This window comes from Vulpes vulpes, chromosome 12 (assembly GCF_048418805.1).
Source record: "Vulpes vulpes isolate BD-2025 chromosome 12, VulVul3, whole genome shotgun sequence".
In the NCBI taxonomy this organism is placed as follows: Eukaryota; Metazoa; Chordata; class Mammalia; order Carnivora; family Canidae; genus Vulpes; species Vulpes vulpes.
Window position 1 is genome coordinate 72,697,156 of NC_132791.1, and position 7,264 is coordinate 72,704,419.

At 37.7% G+C, this 7,264-nt stretch overlaps 1 non-coding gene across 1 annotated transcript; it reads left to right on the top strand.

The window, feature by feature from the left end:
* Window positions 1–5,919: 5,919 nt before the first annotated feature.
* On the top strand, window positions 5,920–5,992 carry TRNAR-CCU (transfer RNA arginine (anticodon CCU)). The gene has a single exon. It is a non-coding gene; the product is annotated as a tRNA-Arg (tRNA).
* Window positions 5,993–7,264: the final 1,272 nt, after the last annotated feature.

Here is a 7,264-nt window from a genome sequence, read left to right on the forward strand (position 1 = left end):
TATCAAAAGTAGCAAATTTTGTACACCAAAAGATACCAGCAAGAGGATGAAATGACAGATTACAGAATGGGAGAAAATACTTTCAAATCATACATATGATAAGGCACTTGTATCTAGAATCTATAAAAAACTCTTATAACAGTAATAAAAAGACAAATAATTCAGTTAAACATGGACAAAGGATCTGAGTAGACATTTCTCCAAAGAAGAGACACAAATGGCTAATAAGAACATGAAAAATGCTCAACATTATTAGTCATCAAAGTAATGCAAATCAAAATCACAATGAAATGCTACTCCATCCCTCCTAGGATGACCATGATCAAAACAATGGAAAATAACAAGTTTTGCAGAGGAAGTGAAGAAATTGGTATTCTCATATACTGCTTGTGGGAACTGCTTTGGAAACCACCCGGTAGTTCCTCAAAAAGCTAAGTAGAATTACCGTATGACCCAACAACTTCACTGGTGCGTGTATATACAGGAGAAATGAATACATATATCCACACAAAATGTATAAACATATGTTCATAGCAGCATTATTCAGAATAGTCCAAAGGTGAAACAACTCAAATTTCTACCAACTGATGAATGGACAAGTTAAATGGGGGTATATCAATACAATGGACTGTTGTTCTGCTATTAAAAGGAATGAAGTAATGATTCATGCTACAACATGGATGAACCTTGAAATACTACGCTAAATGCCAGTCACAAAAGACCATATGTTATATGAATCCACTTACACAAAATTTCCAGAATGTGCAAATATATAGCAACAGAAAAGTATATTGGCAGTTGCTTAGGGTTGGTGCATGAGAGTAGAAGAGAGTGATAGCTAGAGTACCAGGTTTCTTTTTAAAGTAATAAAACCTAAAATTGATTCTGTGATGGTTGTACAACTGTCTGAACATACAAAAAAGCATTGAATTATATGCTTTAAATGGATGATTTTTATGGTACATGAATTAGTAGCACAGTTTTATACACATTAAATAGTTAAGAAGTAGATAAACACTGCAATAAATATGGCATTTTTACCCCAAATAAGACTCAAGGTTGCTTGTGAAAATGGTTGTTGGAACAGTTGCAGCTTATGAGTTAGTGTGAAGTGGTGGAAGGGAGGTTATCTGAAATCAGACAGAATGGAAAATTGTTACACCAAATACGGGTGGATATGGCTCATAAAACACATGGTGAAGCAAGGTGGCTGCTAGGTGTTGGAGGTTTGTGCCTTTGTGCTTTTGTGCACTTCTACATGGCTGAATCAGCTGAGATTGGGTACAATTTTTTGCATTTACTAATGTTTCTTGCAAATGAACTCACACATGAGCAAATGCAAAATTTGTGTTATGGTCAAATTGTTTCCTAATGTATCAACTGTGTTGCATAAAATTCAAATATTCAAAACAAGCATTATAGCATAACACACTGTAGCTGTTCCCTTATGTTCAAAAAGTTTCATAAATGCCATTTAGTTGACTTAAAAAAAAAACCTAGACTGACAATCTTTGGCTTTAGGCCATTCGTTATATTTAATGTAATGACTAAGATATTTAGATTTATGTCTATCATCTTGCCATTTATTTCCTATTTGTCCTATATTTTTGTTAATTTATTTCTTCTTTCCTATCTTTATGAACCAATGGAATGTTTTTCGATAGATTTTTTTTTTCATTTTGTGTAACTTATTTAGCTCAGATTTTTTGGAACTCCAGGAATATCTTATCAAGACCTACTTTTCAGACTGTCAAAGGAAAATTTTATTTATATTTATTTTTATTAGAGTTCAATTTGTCAACATACAGAATAACACCCAGTGCTCATCCCGTCACGTGCCCCCCTCAGTGCCCGCCCCTCACTCACCCCCACCTCCCGCCCACCTCCCTTTCCACCATCCCTTGTTCCTTTCCCAGAGTTAGGAGTCTCTCATGTTCTGTCTCCCTCTCTGATATTTCCCACTCATTTTTTCTCCTTTCCCCTTTATTCCCTTTCACTATTTTTTATATTCCCCAAATGAATGAGATCATATAATGTTTGTCCTTCTCCGATTGACTTATTTCACTCAGCATAATACCCTCCAGTTCCATCCATGTTGAAGCAAATGGTGGGTATTTGTCATTTCTAAAGGCTGAGTAATATTCTATTGTATACCTAGACCACATCTTCTTTATCCATTCATCTTTTGATGGACACTGAGGCTCCTTCCAGTTTGGCTATTGTGGACATTGCTGCTATAAACATCGGGGTGCAGGTGTCCCGGCATTTCATTGCATCTGTATCTTTGGGGTAAATCCCCAGCAGTGCAATTGCTGGGTCATAGGGCAGGTCTATTTTTAACTCTTTGAGGAACCTCCACACCGTTTTCCAGAGTGGCTGCACTAGTTCACATTCCCACCAACAGTGCAAGAGGGTTCCCTTTTCTCCGCATCCTCTCCAATATTTGTGGTTTCCTGCCTTGTTAATTTTCCCCATTCTCACTGGTGTGAGGTGGTATCTCATTGTGGTTCTGATTTGTATTTCCCTGATGGCCAGTGATGCGGAGCATTTTCTCATGTGCTTGTTGGCCATGTCTATGTCTTCCTCTGTGAGATTTCTCTTCATGTCTTTTGCCCATTTCATGATTGGATTGTTTGTTTCTTTGGTGTTGAGTTTAAGAAATTCTTTATAGATCTTGGAAAGTAGCCCTTTATCTGGTATGTCATTTGCAAATATCTTCTCCCATTCTGTAGGTTGCCTTTTAGTTTTGTTGACTGTTTCTTTTGCTGTGCAGAAGCTTCTTATCTTGATGAAGTCCCAATAGTTCATTTTTGCTTTTGTTTCTTTTGCCTTCATGGATGTATCTTGCAAGAAGTTACTGTGGCCAAGTTCATAAAAGGTGTTGCCTGTGTTCTCCTCTAGAATTTTGATGGATTCTTGTCTCACATTTAGATCTTTCATCCATTTTGAGTTTATCTTTGTGTATGGTGCAAGAGAGTGGTCTAGTTTCATTCTTCTGCATGTGGATGTCCAATTTTCCCAGCACCATCTATTGAAGAGACTGTCTTTTTTCCAGTGGATAGTCTTTCCTCCTTTGTTGAATATTAGTTGACCATAAAGTTGAGGGTCCACTTCTGGGTTCTCTATTCTGTTCCATTGATCTATGTGTCTGTTTTTGTGCCAGTACCACACTGTCTTGATGACCACAGCTTTGTAGTAGAACCTGAAATATGGCACTGTGATGCCCCCAGCTATGGTTTTCTTTTTTAATATTCCCCTGGCTATTCAGGGTCTTTCTGATTCCACACAAATCTTAAGATAATTTGTTCCAACTCTCTGAAGAAAGTCCATGGTATTTTGATAGGGATTGCATTGAATGTGTAAATTGCCCTGGGTAACATTGACATCTTCACAATATTAATTCTGCCAATCCATGAGCATGGAATATTTTTCCATCTCTTTGTGTCTTCTTCAATTTCTTTCAGAAGTGTTCTGTAGTTTTTAGGGTATAGATCCCTTACTTCTTTGGTTAGATTTATTCCTGGGTATCTTATGCTTTTGGGTGCAATTGTAAATGGGATTGACTCCTTCATTTCTCTTTCTTCAGTCTCATTGTTAGTGTATAGAAATGCCACTGACTTCTGGGCATTGGTTTTGTATCTGCCACACTGCCAAATTGCTGTATGAGTTGTAGCAATCTTGGGGTGGAGTCTCTTGGGTTTTCTATGTACAGTATCATATCCAATGGAATGTTTTTCGGTAGGTTTTATTTTTTAGAGTAATTTTAGGTTCACAGCAAAGGCACAGACATTTTCCATATATCCCCTGCTTCCACACATGTGTAGCCTTCCCCACTATCAACATGCTTCACCACATTGCTACATTTATTATAATTGGTAAACCTACATTAACACATTATCACCCAAAGCCCATAGTTGACATTAGGGTTAATGATGGGTTGTACATTTTATGGGTGTTGACAAATATCCACTATTACAGGCTAGTTTCACTGCTCTAAAAACTCCTCTATGCTGTGCCTGTTCGACCTCCCTTAAACCCCAGCCCCTGGCAATAACTCATCTTTGCACTGTCTCCATAGTTTTTTCTTTTTCCAGAATGTCATACAGTTAGAATCATGCAGTATGTAGGCTTTTCAGATTGGGTTCTTTCATTTAGTGATATAAATTTAAATTTCCTCTATGTCGTCATAGTTTGATAGCTCATTTCTTTTTAGCCCTGAATGATATTTCACTGTCTGGATATACCACAGTTTATTTATCCACTCATCCACTGAAGGACATCTTGGTTGTTTCCAGGTTTTGGCAATGATAAAGCAAGCTGCTATAAACATCTGTGTGCAACTTTTTGTGTGAGCATACATTTTCAGCTCTTTGTTGGATCATGTGGTATGTGTGTGTTTAGTTTAAAAAAAAACCCACTAAACTTTCTTTCAAAATTGATTGTACCATTTTGCATCAGCACTTAGTGAGAGTTCTTGTTGTTCCATATCCTCATCAGCATTTTGTGGTGTCAGTGGTCTGGATTTTGGCCATTCTTATTTGGTATCTCATTGTTGTTTTAATTTGCTCAGATGATACTGAGCATCTTTTCATGTGCTTACTTGCTATCCATATGTCATCTTTGGTGAGATGCCTGTTCATGTTTTTGGCTCACTTTTTAAATTGTTTTTATTGTTGAATTTTAAGTGTTCTTTTAATATTTTGGTTAGCAGTTCTTTATCAGAGGTGTCTTTTGCAAATATTTTCTCCCAGTTTGTGACTTGTCTCACTGTTCTCTTCACATTGCCTTTCACAGAGCAGAAATTTTTAAGTTTAGTGAAGTCTGATTATTTCTTTTATGGACCACATTTTTGTTGTTGCGTCTAAAAAGTCATTGCTATACCCAGGGTCATATAGCTTTTTTCCTATGTTACCTTCCAGTAGTATTATAGTTTTGCATTTTACATTTAGGTCTATGCTCCATTCTGAGTTAATTTTTGTGAAGGGTATAAGGTCTGTTTGGATTTATTTTTCTCCATGTGGTTGTCTAATTGTTCTAAATGTGCCATTTATTGAAAAGAATCTTTTCCATTGTCTTGCCTTGGATCTTTTGTCAAAGATCAGTTGACTATATCTATGTGCGCCTATTTCTCTACTCTCTATTCTAGTCCACTGATCTATTTACCTATTCTTTTGCTGATACACACTGTCTTGATTGCTGTATCTTTATAGTAAGTCTTGTAGTTAAGTAGTGCCAGGCCTCTGGCTTTGTTTTTCACTTTCAATATTGAGTTGGCTATTGTGGTCTTTTGCCTCTCCACTTAAACTTTAATATCAGTTTGTCCATATCCACAAAATAACTTGCTGGGAATTTGGATTCCATCCAATCTATAGCTCAAGTTGGGTTCAATGGTTTTTTAAAAATTATTATTACATTTTTCCCTTCTATTAATGTGGTATATTGCAAAGATGGCCACCATGCCTTACATGTCCCTGTATCCATACACTTTTACAATGTGACTTTGCCACTTCTCGCATAAGGAGTTGATGTTGATATCTTGTCTCTTGATCCTCTTGTCTTACTTTGGTCAAGAGAATTCAGCAAAATTGACAGCCTGAAGACCTTTTCTCTTTGCACCCTTACAACTTGCCACCATCCATGTACATGCCCAGAATAGTCTTCTGGAGGATGGGAAGCAGAAGGATCACCAAATAATGACTGTCCTTTGACTTTGAAATTCAATGTCTTAAAGCTCAGAGCAGAGAGAAGTGTTGGGAAAGATGGCAGAGTAAGAGAACTGAGCTTACCACATCCCATGTTTACAGCTAGATATCATCCACAACCAAGTCAACAAACTGGAGAGTGATCCAAAGACAGAAAAAACTCCACAACTAAATATAGAGAAGAAGCTACAGGTAAAAGTTGAGGAAGGTCAGGAATGCCTGGCTGGTTCAGTTGGTAGAGCATGTGACTCCTGATCTCATGGTCATGAGTTCAAACCCCATGCTGGTCAAGGACCCTACATAAGAAAAAGAAAAAGAAAGAAAAAGAAAAAGAAAGGAAGTTCAGAAAGGCTGAGGGAACCTGCTGGCAGAAAGAAGGGAGCTGCACGTGTGGACAGGGCAGAGAAATCCAGGAGCTCACAGAGGGAATACTAATCTCCATAATGTTTGGCTTTAAAAACTGGAGAGGCTGAGGGCTGCCTGGGTAGCTCAGTCATTTGAGTATCTGACTCTTGATTTTATCTCAGGTCATGATCTCAGATTTGTGAGTGAGCCATGCACTGGGCTCTGCACTGAACATGGAACCTGCTTAACATTCCCTGTCTCCTCTCTCTATCGTCCTCTCCCCCAGCTTGTGCACTCTCTCTTTTTCTTTTTCTCTAAAAAAGATAAAAATAAAAAAATAAATTAAAAAATAATAAAAAATAAAATAATAATAATAAAATAAATAATAAAAATGAAAAAAATAAAATAAATAAAATAAAAGTCTGAATTTCATGAGTTTGTAAAATCAGTGGGACCTAGGGCCTGAAGCTTTAAAAGTCAGCTGACTGAGCACTTAGTGAACAGGGAGGGTAAATGATAGCTGGGCCACCACCTTGAGAAGACAGCAGCCTGCACAGAAAGGCAATATAAAAATGGCAGTTTAATCAGGGAAATACAAATCAAAACCACAATGAGATACCACCTCACACCAGTGAGAATGCGGAAAATTAACAAGGCAGGAAACTACAAATATTGGAGAGGATGCGGAGAAAAGGGAACCCTCTTGCACTGTTGGTGGGAATGTGAACTGGTGCAGCCACTCTGGAAAACTGTATGGAGGTTCCTCAAAGAGTTAAAAATAGACCTGCCCTACGACCCAGCAATTGCACTGCTGGGGATTTACCCCAAAGATACAGATGCAATGAAATGCCGGGACACCTGCACCCCGATGTTTATAGCAGCAATGTCCACAATAGCCAAACTGTGGCAGGAGCCTCGGTGTCCATCAAAAGATGAATGGATAAAGAAGATGTGGTCTAGGTATACAATGGAATATTCCTCAGCCATTAGAAACGACAAATACCCACCATTTGCTTCGACGTGGATGGAACTGGAGGGTATTATGCTGAGTGAAATAAGTCAATCAGAGAAGGACAAACATTATATGATCTCATTCATTTGGGGAATATAAAAAATAGTGAAAGGGAATAATAAAGGGGAAAGGAGAAAAAATGAGTGGGAAATATCAGAGAGGGAGACAGAACATGAGAGACTCCTAAATTTGGGAAACGAACAAG